General features: G+C 39.2%; 1 protein-coding gene and 1 long non-coding RNA gene across 2 annotated transcripts in view; both read left to right on the plus strand.

Annotated features, from left to right (window-relative positions):
* The window catches only part of LOC310883106, a 39,020-nt gene extending 24,724 nt beyond the window's left edge, over positions 1-14,296 (plus strand). Inside the window, exon 2 of the long non-coding RNA XR_014573329.1 lies at positions 4,345-14,296. This is a non-coding gene — a long non-coding RNA (uncharacterized lncRNA). The remainder of the gene's footprint in view (positions 1-4,344) is intronic.
* The window catches only part of ZBED1 (zinc finger BED-type containing 1), a 211,829-nt gene that overhangs the window by 117,456 nt on the left and 79,018 nt on the right, over positions 1-15,355 (plus strand). The window lies entirely within an intron of this gene.

The raw sequence follows: 15,355 nt of genomic DNA on the forward strand, positions 1-15,355 counted from the left end.
TTTCAGCTTCCTAGAGACATTTTGTCCTTTGAACTTTCCAAAGGACACTGCAAGGGGGATATCAATATATGCCATTCTCACTGAAGATACTAATACCTTTCTCCCTAGTGCAAAGGTAGTTTTATTCTGCCTTCCTAAAGGAAATGCCATGCAACGATTAACGTTGGCTTTTTCTTTTGATGAAACCATGCTCCATAGGCTCGTTGTGGTATTTCCTAAATAGGATACTAGTCTCAGAGCACTCTTGATTTTTCTGTCCTTGCTAGTTCAGAACAGAAACCTTCTGTTTTCCTCTTGTCTCCACAGCAGCTCTTCTATCCCAGTTATAATTCCAAAGGAAGCACTTGATTCAATTGTTCAGCTCCTTTAATCTCATTTGTTGTTGTTATCAGTTAAGTTCCTGCTAGTTCTTTGTTGTGCTGCTTCCAGTTGGTAGAAATCCTCGTCCTCAGTCTTACATGACTGACTGACTGACAAGATGGAGTGGGAAAACATCTTGAATGCCCAACAGACTATTGGAAACCTGCAGAAACATGTTAAATGTTTCTCCGTTCTCTGTCCCATTTCTTTCAGCAGGAGGCTTTGCTCCAAAAGCTTTTGTGAATTATCTTTTACTTCTATTTTATTTGTAGAGTTTTTTATTGGTTTCTTTCTGTTTTGGCTATATCCAGGAGGTGCAGTTATATCTTAAAAAAAAAAAAATAAAAAATTATAAGTGTTATAGAGGCTTCACTGAACACTTTGCGAAACTTCAGGGAGTCAAAAGTATTCCACTGAGAAATGGAGCAAAACAGGAATTTTTATTCTTGTCTATTTATTGCCTCTCTATTTGTCTCCTCTCATCTATATACCGCCTACTAAATATACTTGTAGTTATTGACTTCAACACAGAGTATGAAGCTCTGCATATGTCACTGCAGGACTGTTGATATATGTGATATTGAGTTAGTTTGTACTTTGTAGATATGTCTGATAATGCAGGCTACTTCTCACCTGAGCTTAGTCATAGAAACTCAGTTCCAAGACCAGTTACAAGAAGTAGATCACCTTCTGGAAGTGAAAATTTACAAAAGAATGAAAATGTATAATAGAGCTTTTTGTCTAGTTATTATTTGCCATCTAAAACCATCATAATAGTGCCATAAAATAGTAGTGAGAGCTTGAACTGTATATTATGAAAGAAATACCAGTATGCTGGAGATGCAGGATTTGTAGTTCAGCTATGATGTGACTTGTATGATATTTAAAATAACTCTTTTGAAAGAACCCCCACCAGTATAGATGGAAAAGAAATGTGGAGGAGATCCATCTGGAGAAGATGTAAGGCAAACTGTGATATTCCAGCTTTCCTATTTTCATGGGATGGAAGGTGGTATTTTGCATAAAATGTCTGGAAACAGAAATGTTCCAGGTTTCTTTTGCCAGCGAACCTGTTTCCTTAATGGTACTAATATTGCACAAAATTATAAGGGAAATTGTGTAGTATTTCCTGGCTTAAGAGGAAATGTAATTCAGAACAGGAAAAAAGCAAGGCCAGCAAAGGAGAAACATGTAAGTAAGAGGTGGCTTGGTTATGTAGGCTTATTTCAGTGAACAAAACTACTTTTCTCTGCAAATCTTGAAGGTGGAGGTCTAGAGGTAAACACAGATGTAGTAAAAACAGTTTTCCATTTAAATGCTAACAACTATTTCTAAACACTCTTAAAATGCTTGAATTGGAAGATACTGCAGTGCCATGGTGTGACATGTCCTTGTTTCAAGAAGGTATGCTGAACCTGGGTTTGTGCTGTAGATGATACACAGCAGTTAGTCTTTGCACCTCTGCAGCTTGTTGCAGATTTCAGCCTGCATGTATCTGAAAAGTTCTCTTTTCATGGCCTATGGATGTATTATACGCAGTAGATCATGATGAAATATAGCTCTAACCACAAAACCACAGGTATCTGTAGCTCAAAAGAGTATCTCTTGACTGATGAGGGGAAAATAAAATATTAAAATATTTCTGTGCATGATAGAACCAGTCATTCATGTGGCAGATACTGCATTATTTATTCAGTGTATATTTTGATTGCCTGGTGGGGTTCGGAACTGTGAGTGATGTTACCTGGGCAACAACTGACTACTCCATCATAATTCTCAATTAGGATAAAGCCACAACGCAAGGAAAAGCCCTGAGCTAATTTGAATAAAAGATAGAGAAATGCATGTACAGTGAGCTGCATTCCGTGACAGACTTAATGTTGTGGAAAAAAGCTAATTTAATCTGTTCAGTAATGTTGGTGAGCTTTCTAATGTCATTCAATACCACTTAATATTAGCATTTTCTTAATTTGAATTCTTTTCATACATAATTATGTATTTTCAGGTTGTTTGGTCAGAGAGGTGACACAACCGGAGAGAGAATATGAAAGATTGCAAGATGTACTGTGCACAGTAAATGATGATGTCAGATAGCCTTTTTTTTTTAAACAGGAAAATAAGACAAACTGAAAAATCTCTAAGCAAGCTGGATTTTCTGTTTGAAATTCAAACGTGATTCTGCATGAAGCCACAGTGCCATATAGTAATCATTTTCCTTTTCCTGTATTTTCCTTTTTAATTTTGCAGTAAATGATTAATCTAGTTACCAATTCCATATTTAATCATTTTCATAGAGATTGAAATATGTTGGAGTATGAAGCACTCTTTAATATGTATTTCATAATTAGCTGTAAAAATTTGCATAATGAGTTAACTGGTTTGTTTATGATTGTGTTGTATGTCTGTGTAAGGTGTCTGTGTATATAAACCACAGACCCATGCCCAGTGTCCATGACAGGGATTTCTCAGCTAATCAATTCCTGTTCTAGAGCCTTTGAGCCTTCCATTAACTTCAGTCACTCATCTGGGCAAATTTACCATGGTTAAGAGGTCACTAAGAGATACAAATCAAAACGGTATCGTTTTTGCATTCCTCTTGCATATGCTGTCCATAGTTACAACTGCTGCAAAAAGACAAGGAAAAGCAATGTCTTGTCAAAGATGTAATGCAGAAGAATACCCTGACTACTTTCATACGTAAGTGTGGTATGATCTAAGGAGAGTTGTATTTCTCTTTTGAGAATTGTCACCTCCAAATGTGTTCACGAGTACTTCTTGTTTTTGAAACTTTCACAGTATTAAGCAAAATTCCACACTCATAAGCCATAGTGTGGCAATGGTTGCTTCACAGACAAATTAGAGATATTACAGTTGTATTCTACAACTCACGATGAATAAACCTGTAGAGTCTGCGATAGCACAGCCCAGTGGTGACACAAGTGTTGACCAACTTACATTGACAGCTTCAAGTTGTACTGGGGTGGGAAGACAATGATGAATGGGAAGTTTTCATGGTTGTAGTTTCCACTGACTAATGATATTACTCCAAGTCTTCCTATAGAGTCAGTATTTGTTTATACCTTAGCATCTGAAGTACTTGGTGATTTTCTAGTCGCTGCAGCAGGGGAAGTAAGAGAAGTCATCGCACCATTTGAAAAGCCAGCTAAATGTGCAGTCACCATAGCCATTGCTTGTGCTGTCCTGCGAAGTGTGATGTGCCCACTGGCGAGTCATGAGATAACCATAACCACTCTGCTGGGTAGCAAAGTGGGACTAAGGCAGGTGGGCAGAGGAGTGGAGTCTGCAGTGAACTTGTTTTGTAGTGGATTCACTTCCTTGAGTGCTGAGACAGCCTGAAACTGGGGCTATGCCCTGCCCTGCCTAAGCAGCACAACCGAGGCCTTGTTCCTCTCATTTAGAAGATGGGTGTTCTTCATTAAGGCATGTTTGCTCATCTTAATAAGCTGTGTGAATCTATTAAGCAGGGAGGCTTGACTTGAATTGATTTGCTTTGTTTAAACATGCTCCGGCTTTTGCTCATGTATATAGCTCATAAAAAAGAAACCTGTTTGAGTTTAGCCCAGTATCCCATGGTGATTACTTCGATGTGCTGTCATAGCCCAGAGCTCTGAGTCTAGGATCTTGTTGGCAGTAGTGCAGCTGCAGTAATTACAATGATATGCAAAACTGAACCACAATTTGAAAACCAAAAGGACTATTGCAACTCTTACAGCTCAGAGATTGCTGAGTAATGTCCATTCAATATACATGGGTAAAATTCATGATGCTTTATTATTTTAAGTAATTAATGTGTATTAAATCTATTTCAGAAATCGTTCTTTAGTTTAAGCAGGCAGGTAGGAGGTTTATTTGGGTGTTTTAACCAACCATTTAAGAGTCAAGTAGAAGTTTTAGTGAAATTAATTTTGGTTAGTTAAGACTTACAAAAGCCTTTGAAGATATTTATTGCTGTATATTTGTTAGATTTTATTCATACAGGTTGAGGAACGACATCTTTTTGTCTTATAAGCAACTTCTTATGTGAAAAGCATTCCTGCAACTTTTGGACCTGTCAGCAGTATTTTTTTTCCTGATCAGAACCTGCAAAGTCAGATTTATGACTTGGATTTTCAATGGCTCCTGTCAGAATGAGGTACTGAATCCCTCTGAATGCTGTATGCCATGAATTCTCATTCTTCAAATTGACTAAAGCTGTCACACATAATAATAATGAAGAGAATGTGAATTTGGCATGCACAACTGGGACCTTGATGCAGTCCGTTGGGATAAGAAACTTCTTTTGACGCGGCTCTGTCTGGAAGGCGAAGTGTTGCATTCAGCACCCTCTCTGAGGCTGAATTCAGTTTTTTTTAGGTGTGATTTCTTTCAGTAGAAAAGTGGTTAATTGTCTCAATCTAAGTATTTTTATTTGTAGTATATTATTTGCTCACATTATAAATACTGTTTATCTCTCTGGTGATAACTAGGTATTGAAAATACCAGCCTTTCAGGGCAAAGTCTATCTGTGAGCATGCAAAGTCTGATTGCATCTCAGCAGTTTGTATTCCACTCTTAACATAAATACTTGTTTAACACTTGGTTTTGGACAACATTGACTTTGAGAGAATGATGGCAGCACAGGAGAAATGGATATAATTTGAAAGCTGGATCCTTATGTGGCTGATTGTAATGTATGAAAAAGAAAATTGACATGCTGCAGTGAAGAGATCTATGAAAGAAGCAATAGCAAAGTAAAATGAAGTTGTAGAATGCATCTTTTCTGAAAATAACATGGGTTATATGACTGATATGTTTTTCCTCAAGACACAACTGTATATCTGACATAGTCAAAGAATAAAGAAAAATGTAATTGCTCAATAACTTCTGGTAATTAGCTTAAACAGAGACAGATTTATGGAGGTACGTGCTATTTTGAGCAACCATTAGATATATCACATAGACAAACTTTGTCTTCTGTTTAATGGTGGGTTGACTATCCTGTCTAACCAGGTTGTTTGGTAACCTTGAAGAGATGATTTTCTGCTTTTGAGAGAATGTTTGAAAGTGGTGGATATGATTTTTACGTATTTGGGCAATCAATCAATTTTATTGCTTGGCTGCCTTCCCAGCTGCTGGTTGCTTTTACTACTTAATTTTGCGTTGAACAAGCAAATAAATGTTCTAATCATATATAAGAGGACTGTTTTGATTGTCATGTTTTGAATTCTTAACAGCAGCTTAAAGTATTACAGCTACATCCTATCAGCATTGTGGCTGTGGTAAGTCTTGTGAATTAATTTCAATAATGAGTGTGAAGAAAATGCCACTAAAACCTTGCAGTGCAGCTCTGACATATTTTTCATAGCTATTTCCTTGTACTTTTCATCTGACGGTCCATTTACCTAGAAAACGAGATTCTCAGTCCTTTTCATAGCAGCACAATGTTTTTACCAAAAAGTCTTGGTTTTGAACTGCACGGCAGCCTCCCGTGGTCTTCCACAGTCCGGGTGCTGCGAGGGCAGAGGGAGCTGTCCGTGTGGCTGGCACCTCCTGGGGCAAGCAGCACAGGTGCCTTTGCAGCAGGGGCAGGGTGTTCTGCCCACCCAGCACATGGCATACCTATCTGTGGGTAGCACAGGCACCTTCGGTAAGGAAGCAGAAACCACATGAGGAAGAAAGCATTCCATGAGTAATGTCCCTCACCTCACCAAGCCCAGTAAGGAACAAGGCCTTTTCCAAGCACTCAGCACAGCAGCTACAGCGTGTTGGCTTGGCATCTTAATCTCTGTCACCTCCTCTCCTTTTCATTTACTTCATATCTTCTTGGTGCTTGATCCCATGCCAAGGAAAATTACTTGGAAAAGCTCATGAAAATTCTGGTCAACTGTTTTTGAGCTGCATAAACACTGTTTGGTGTTGATGCAAATCTCTGGGTAGAAAATGGTCTCCTGATGTTTCATTGGGAGCGCTTGTCTTCTCAGGGGGAGAGGTGGCTCCAGTTGGCAGGGTTACATTTGGCCTGGAAAAAAAAGAAAATTATCTCCCCCCAAATTACATACCTGTTAAATTGCTTGCTTTACATTAGAATAATTTCACTATTAACCTTAATAAATTAGGATAGCCCATAGGCTGCACAAAAGTAAGTAGGCAAGTCAAGGACTTGCCTTAGCTTTTTCCATGTCCTCCCATTAATTGTATGCATGAATCCCTTTTTTCTTTAAAAAAAAATTAAATAATAATATATATGTATCAAAAAAGCATGACCCTAAGATTAAGGAAATCAGAAATGCACACTTTATGCAGCCCAGTGCAAAATCAAAAACTGATCAGCACATGAAAACCCTTAACTCTCTGAATATACATACCTTTTTAAAGGACATTTAGAAAATCAGAAGTGATGCAACAAAAAATGTGTATATACATACATGTATACACACACATAAGGTATTGGAAAAACTGGGGAAAGTGTAAGGGTGGATCAAGGAAATGACTGAGCGGCTGGAGAAAGTGCCTTAGAGGGAAACTTAGGTGTTACCCAAGTATTTGCCAAGTGTATTTGCTTATGCACAGTTCCACATCAAATTCCAGACCAGAGCTAGCTTGCATGCTGCCAGTTTAGACCTCAGGCAAAAAATCTGTGTTCAGTTTCTGTCTGACCCTGTAGATTTTCCTGGAATAGCACAGTCCATTGCCATAAATTGGAAGAGAAGGAATTCAAAAGTTATCAAAACCAAAAGGCCTTTGGTTTTGATGTGCAGCAGTGAGGAGGAGAAAAAAAAAGGCAAATAAGAACATGATTAGGGAGAGTTGAAAACTAACTAGTTTTAATACAACATTTCTCATGGTTATAAAAGCAATTGTCTGATGTGTGGTCTCTTGTGAAGACTGCAACTCTGAAAACTCAGGGGGCTATTTATCTGACCTCTGTCCATCAGTTAAAGGCAGAGGAGGTCAAATGAGAAATTGGCTTTAATAGAGAGGGTGATAAAACTTGTGCACAAATTTTCCAGACAAGATGGATTTTTCATCTTTTCTGGGCTTATATCAAAATAGGCTACGTAACTTAGAGTGGGGTTCCTAGCTCTGAAATATAAATTAATGAGCCCACTGGGTCTCTGAGAAAAATGTTATGATGTGAGCAAGAAAAGACGGAGACCAATATAGTTAGATGGGTCAGTAGGTTCTCATAATAAAAAAAAAAAAAAAAGCAAAGGCTAGGACAGTTGAACAGGTAAATCAGCATCATTTTTCAGCATTATAGTAGAAGTAGATTGGCAGGCACTAAGCATTCAGTCATTGCATTGTCATTATATTTGGACATCTGCTTTTACAGGAAACAATGGACACTAACATCGCTATCTACTTCTCTTTAAGATATCTCTGATATGTAAAACTGGCCAACTCAATTACTATCTTAGTACTTATAAATTCTGCATAACTGCTAGAAATTAGTATCATTGAACAAAAAAAAGTGGGAAATAGATTATTTTTTTTCTTGTCACTCTTGTTTATTCTAACTATCTAGGCAAATATTCATATTGTTTTATTCCTGACACAATCAGTGAATGAAGGTCACCCTCCAGAATTTCCAGATCCCACACATTCCTTCTGAACGCGAGGAAGCTGAAGTGCCTCTCCGAAGCACTGGAGCTAGATGTGTAGAGCTCTGACTATAGAATTCTCTTTAGAGAACAAAGTTTTTTTTTACAGATTTCCTTGTCATTTTTCTTATCTTGTCGATATCTAGGATAAAATATTTGTTAACCAGTAGAAACAGAGCTATGCCAACACTGTGTTGGGAAAGTGCTCCAAATGAACTAAAGTGGGAGGAAAAAATGCAGAAAGAATACCCCAGCTCTAATACCCCACTGACTTTCTATTTATCAATGAGCCACTTAATGTTTTTATAAGCCTGTAAGAAGGACAAAAACCATTCTGTTTTGTTGTTTTTATCATTAAGCTTCAGATGATAAACGTCTTAAGTACTGTGCTCAGGCCATTGCCTACAAGACTTGCAGTTAATGTATAATTAACTCCAATTTTCAAGCAACTTATGCTTGTTTCCTGTATGCATTTCATTAAGATGCTTTACAACATAATGAAATTTCATTAAGGGAAAAATAGAAAACAAAAAGCACTCTTACACAACCTACTTGCTGTTCATCTATTTGAATTTTGCCTTGCGTTTTCAAGTCTATATGCATTTTACCAGAATAAGAATGTTCATGAGTGGCAACACTGGTGTCTAGTGAATCTTATCTGACCTCAGGGTTGCACTCATAGTCTTTTTTTTTAGGAGGGGAGGATTAGAGCAAGCTTGTTTATGCTGACTGTTGGTCACAGGTCAGATGGGATGACAGTGGCTTCTGAAATGTTCCACTGATTGCTGTGAGATCCTCCAGTTCTGACACACTGGAAGGAATGTATAGCAAGATGTATATTTAAATAATGGGATAGAGACTAAGGTGACAAGATGGGGTCACTAGATGCTACAGGTAGCTGAAGAAAATAGGACGTGTGCTAGCAAGTGGTTGGTACAGACGTAGCCATCAGTCATGGAATCACAGAATGGTTTGGGTTGGAAGGGACCTTAAAGATCACCCAGTTCCAACCCCCCTGCCATGGGCAGGGACACCTCCCACCAGACCAGGTTGTCCAAAGTCCCACCCAGCCTGGCCTTGAACACCTCCAGGGATGGAGCATCCACAGCTTCTCTGGGAAACCTGTTACAGTACCTCACCACTCTCACAGTAAAGAATTTCTTCCTTTTATTTAATCTAAGTCTACCCTTTTTCAGTTTAAAACCATTCCTTCTTGTCCTATCACTATACTCTCTGAAAAAGAGTCTCTCCCCAAGTCACAGGTAGATGAATTTCAGTTAACCACCCTGGGTAAAATCAAGCAAGCTCGCACAGAGAATCAGTGTAGGAAATATCTAAACACTGGAAGAAACAATTGCTTTCAGTGGGAGCTGCAGAATATGAAGGAACAGTAGGGCAGAGCTTTGCATTGTCTTTGCTCTCCCATTCTACCTGAAAATGTGGTAGAGAAGGATGTAATAGGAAATCGGAAAAGACAAGTCAGAAGAGATGTGATGGATCAATGGCAGTTGTGACAGGACATACACACCAGTAGGACAATATATGATAATGGCAAAGAAAGATGTACACAAAGTATAGAAGCTTAACACGGTTTGTATTAATATGGTTTATTATACAGGAAGGCAAGAATAATATCAAATATCATTTCTTAAAGAAGCTTGCAGTCAGGAAAATAAGATTTATTCTCAAGGATATGTAGTTCCAGGACTGGAGTTTGTCATCAGGAGCTCAGCCAGGCCATAGCATTTCCAGATGCAGGGTGTGATGTTGGTGGCTGGGATGTTGCATCTGGAGTGCTTTGATTTCTCTAATTAGAATGCAAGTTAGAAATAGAGACACGGCCCTTCGTTAGCTACGTACTGTTTACATGTTGTAGCATAACAAAGCTTGAAAGAAGTTTTAAAATCCTTTATTACCATAAAAAAGAGAGAAAAAAGGAAAGAAAAAAGAAAAAAAAAAAAAAACCTCCACCACATACAAACCCAAACCCAAAACAATCAATCTCCTCCCTCCCCCCAATTTGTGTATATCCTTTCTAATAGTCCTTCATGGCAGCTGAAGCATTTTTGACAAACGGTTTCTCAAAACTTTGCTGATTTACTTTCTTCCAACTAATTAAAGTCTAATTAACTGCTGCTGTTGTGTTCTTTGTATGACTATAGCTTTAATTCCTATGAAAACTGCTTTCATTTTCTTTTTCATTCTTGACCTCTTTTTATCTGGTTTTATCCATTTTGAGAGAGTTCAGCAACCTTTACTGCAATCTACTGCCCTTTCTTCTGCCCTCCCATTTTGCTTCTCATACACCCCTAAAGATCTAGCAAAAAAGAAGGGGCAATGTATTAAAAAGTCACTTTGATATTTGGTGCTGATTTTCACTACATGCCCTATATGGAAAACAAAGAGCATTATTTAAAGGTGATCTTTTCCAAACCTTTCATAGTTGATTTTTCCCTGGATTGGTATGATGAGACTTTAAAGAATGTTAATGGCAGATTTTCCAGCATGACTTAGTTGAGTGTTTTCATATTAAACTTTAATAATCTCACATGGAGATTTTTGCGGTGCAGTGAAATTCAGCAGAAGTATACAGTGCTAATAATCTGCAAACTGTTAATACTGAGGTGCCTTCTTTCTGTCTGGTATCAAAAGGTTTCCCTGAACTGTAACATAAAATAACTTCTCAGCTATGAACTCAAAGCTCATCAGTTAAAAGATAAAGCTGAGGAAAAAGAAGACATCAGTGTATTCAGAGTTATTAAGATGACTAAAGGTGACAAATATAAGCCACTGCTATAGCGGCTTAAACTTTCATATATCTGTGAAAAAGATAAATGATTCTAAGATGTTTTTGATGGCATATAACCAAAGGAAATTGGGAAATATCAGAACCAACATAATTGAGTTCCACCTATAGTGCAGGAGACTGTCCTGCTCTGCATTTTCAATGGAGGTGAGCACAAGCTGAAATAGAGAATGCTTTCTGAGTTAAACAGAGTCTGCTCTAATAAACAAACAAGAAAGACTAAGTGAATTTGGCTGGTTTTGTCCAAAAATAATTAAATGCAAGGGATGGTACTTTTGCTGTCCATGAATATATCAGTAGGGCAAATAATAAAAGCAGTACAAATATATTTACAGTAAAAGATATTTTACAAAAACAATTAGGTATAAAATAGCCATGAATAGGTTTAGTCTAGAAATTAGAAAAAGTTTCCCACCGACTGAAGAAGTGAGATTTCAAGTCAGCCTTCCTGTAATTGCTGGGAAAAGGACCCGTTTCTAAGACAGCAACTGATGAGTTTATGAAGGGATATGACATAGTGCATGCAGATATACTCACGATTTCTGATGGTCTGCTCACTCTGTGCTTCCTTACCTTAACTGCAAATAATCTGCTTGTTGGTAACCTTATAGAGTAGAATAAAAACCAGTCTTTCTTCTCATTTGCCCTCCCTTCCCCAAACACAGACAAAAACCATAAGGATTAGATAATATCTTTTATTGTTTATTGTTGTAGTGATTTCTGTAGCTCAAGCAAGGTTGGGGCTCCCTTGTGTAAATAGAAGGTGATTAAAGAACTTGCAATAAATAATTTACTACTAATTAAAGTAAGTCAGCCATTAAATTATTTTAGAAAATTGCCTTTGTATTTTCACACATAAGAGTTCTTAATAATTGTTTGTCACAGATCAATTTTAGCATTTCAACAGAGAAAGAATTCATTACAAATGTACATAATTAGTTTGCAGTATTTAACCCTCCTAGATAAACTCTTCCAATTTTGCTTACAAACTATTTGAAATCTTGGGTTCAAGCAGCTCTCAAAAGCTCAAATAGCTATGAGTACTTTCCCCAGTACTACCAAAAACTAATGCTACATTTTAATGTGTTGAGGACAGAGACTGCTGGAATAAATGTGATAAATAGTCAGGAAATAGCTCATAGGTTACAGAGATGTCTTTTGCATGGTCTGATGATTTTTTAATGCTTTTGCAGAATTCACAGCAACTTTTCCCACTGCATTCTTTCCAAGTAGATTGGATAATGTGATACGAACTCTGATTTAGAAATCTTTCAGTTCCACGCTTTGTTTATAATCTGATAGTCTTACCATTTGTTATCATCATGGAGTAAGTGATGTATCTGCTGGGCCACCCTTGTGGACATTGGTATGCTATCCACATTGCCTTGCAGAAACACAGAGCTGTGAAGAGATAACTGAAAGATGCAGCACTTGCTGCACTAATGCGTAGTTATTTGGCTACTTTGATGTTCTCCCACATGACAGCTCATCCTTTTGCTTCAAAGGGATCCCACTAAACAGTAACTGAAATAAGGGCCTACGGGAGTCTCTATTTATAGGAAAAATCACACCCTTTTCTATGGCTCTTCTAATCGTGTGATGTTTTAAATATATAAGCCTTGTTGCATGATACTCTTTCCTGACTCACCTGCATACTTGGATCTGGGTTTTCTTTGACCTGTGGCTTTTCTAAGATGTTCTCTTATGAGGCTCTGTAGCCTGTTTTCCTTTCCATTTGTTTGAAAAGAGTGAGATCTGCTGGAAGTGTGAAAATGGTATGTTTTGGTCAACCGCACAATATTGAAAATTTTGCTGCTTTTTCTAGAAGTTGTTAAATGATGTTGAGGAAAAATACACTTTTAAAGCATTTTTCTTATTGATTTTTATCCTAAGGGAATTAAGTTGGCATATCTATGTATGATCCAGTGTACTTAAGGTTCCACTAAACTAGATATCGCTGAATCACAGAATAGTTTGGGTTGGAAGGGACCTTAAAGATGACCCAGTTCCAACCCCCCTGCCATGGACAGGGACACCTCCAACCAGACCAGGTTATCCAAAGCCCCACCCAGCCTGGCCTTGAACACCTCCAGAGATGGAGCATCCACAGCTTCTCTGGGCAACCTGTGCCAGTGCCTCACCACCCTCTGAGTAAAGAATTTCTTCCTTATACCTAATCTAAACTTACCCTCTTTTAGTTTAATGCCATTCCCCCTTGTCCTATCACTCCACTCCCTGACAAAGAGTCCCTACCCAGCTTTCCTGTAGGCCACCTCTAGGTACTGGAATGCTGCTGGTAGAAGACTGGAAGGTCTCCCCGGAGCCTTCTCTTCTCCATATTGAACAGCCCCAGCTCCCTCAGCCTGTCTTCACAGGAGACGTGTTCCTGCCCTTTGATCGTCTTTGAGGCCCTCCTCTGGACTTGTTCTAATATGCCTATGTCCTTCTTGTGCTGGTGGCCCTAGAGCTGAACGCTGAATGCAGCACTCCAGGTGGGGTCTCACAAGAGCAGAGTAGAGGGGGGAGAATCACCTCCCTCGCCCTGCTGGCCACACTTCTTTTGATGCAGCCCAGGATACAGTTGGCTTTCTGGGCTGCAAGCACACATTGCTGGCTCATGTTGAGCTCCTCGCCAACCAATACCACCAACTCCTCCTCATCAGGGCTGCTCTCAGTCCATTCTCTGCCCAGCCTATATTTTTGCTTAGGATTTTCCCAGTCCAGGTGCAGGACCTTGCACTTGGCCTTATTGAACCTCATGAAGTTCACATGGGCCTAACTCTCAAGCCTGTCAAGGTCCTTCTGGATGGCATCCCTTCCTTCCAGCGTGTCAACTGCACAACACAGCTTGGTGTCATTGGCAAGCTTGCTGAAGGTGTACTCAGTCCCACTGCCCATGTCGCTGACAAAGATGTTAAACAGTGCTGGTCTCAGTACTGACCCCTGAGGAGCACCACTCGTTACTGATCTCTGCTTGGACATTGAGCTGTTGACCGCAACTCTTTGAGTGCAACCATCCAGCCAATTCATATTTTATATAATATAATATATATTACATTACATTATATTATATATATTACTTATATATTATTAATAATTATATTATTAATAATGATTATATTTTAATATATTATTATATATATTACTTATAATGGCTACTTGGGCATCACTCCCAATTACTTCAACCTTTAATGCAACACCCATCAAATCCGTGTCTCGCCAATTTAGAGACAAGGATATCATGAGAGACAGTGTTAAATGCTTTGCACAAGTCCAGGTCAATTATGTCAGTTGCTCTTCCCCTATCCACCAGTGCTGTAACCCCATCATAAAAGGCCATCAGATTTGTCAGGCATGATCTGCCCTTAGTGAAGAATATTAATATTGGTTATTAACGAGCTTTCTTGGGCCCCTCCTCTCTCCAGTGCTCTACTCTGATCCCTGAAGAGGCCAAAATCTGCTGTCCCAGAGTCCAGGGTAGGAAGCTTACTGTGCGCCCTCCTCGCTACCTTCTGAATCCCAGACTCCACCATTTCACAATCACTGGAGCCAAGGCTGCCCTTGAGCTTCACCTTCCCCACCAGCCCCTCCTTGCTGGTGAGAATGAGGCCCAGCACAGCACCTCTCCTCGTTGGCTCCTCTGTCACTTGGGGAAGGAAGTTGTCATCAAAGTATTCTGGGAACCTTCTAGATTGCCTATGCCCTCTTGTGCTGTCCCTCTAACAAATATTGGGGTGGTTGAAGCCACCCATGAGGACCAGGGCTTGTGAATGTGAGGCTGCTTCTATCTGTCCATAGAGGGCTTCAAATGCTTGGTCTTCTTGATCAGGTGGCCTGTAGCACACTCCCACTACAATGTCCCCTGTCCTTGCCCTCCCTGTAATCCTGACCTCTAAGCACTCTGTCAGCTCCTCAACCATCCCCTGGAAGAGCTCCGTGCAATCCAGCTGCTCACTGACATAGAGGGCAATGCCTCCTCCTCGTCTCCCCTGACTGTCCTCCCTAAAGAGCCTGCATCCTTCAATCCCAACACTCTAGTCATGGGAGCCACCCCACCACATCTTACTCCTCTTGTTTATTCACCATGCTACATGTGTTAGCATAGAGACATTTGAGTTGGGCCCCTGATGAAGAAGGCTTACTGGCTGGAGTGGCTGGAATTCCTTTGAGCTGCTCTTCAAGTACTCTCCTGCTGATCAATGACCCTTCTCCAGGTCCGTCCTCCCTCCCTACCTCCCTCCCTTCCATTTTAATGCAAAGAATGTCTCTAAAATTTCTTGATTTTTGAGTCCAACTGTTTTTAATAGATGGATTTATCACAACCTGACCAGAGTATAACAGAAAGAGTACTCAGATAATCTTTGAGAGAGCATGGATATACTCTTTAAATTGTGTAGGTAGCAGCTGTAAGATTTTCTCTTGTGTCAGTCGTCATTTTTTTCAGTTCCCCACTAATAGCTTGGTCTTATTTCCCCCCGTATAGTTAAAATAAAATCTTACAGTTTAAAGTGACAGATTTGATGCTTCTGCCAGGAATTAATGGATAGCACACATTTGTATTATAGAAAAAGTCTGACAATCCTACTAT

The sequence above is a fragment of the Anser anser genome, assembly GCF_964211835.1.
Source record: "Anser anser genome assembly, chromosome: 1".
Taxonomy (NCBI): domain Eukaryota; kingdom Metazoa; phylum Chordata; class Aves; order Anseriformes; family Anatidae; genus Anser; species Anser anser.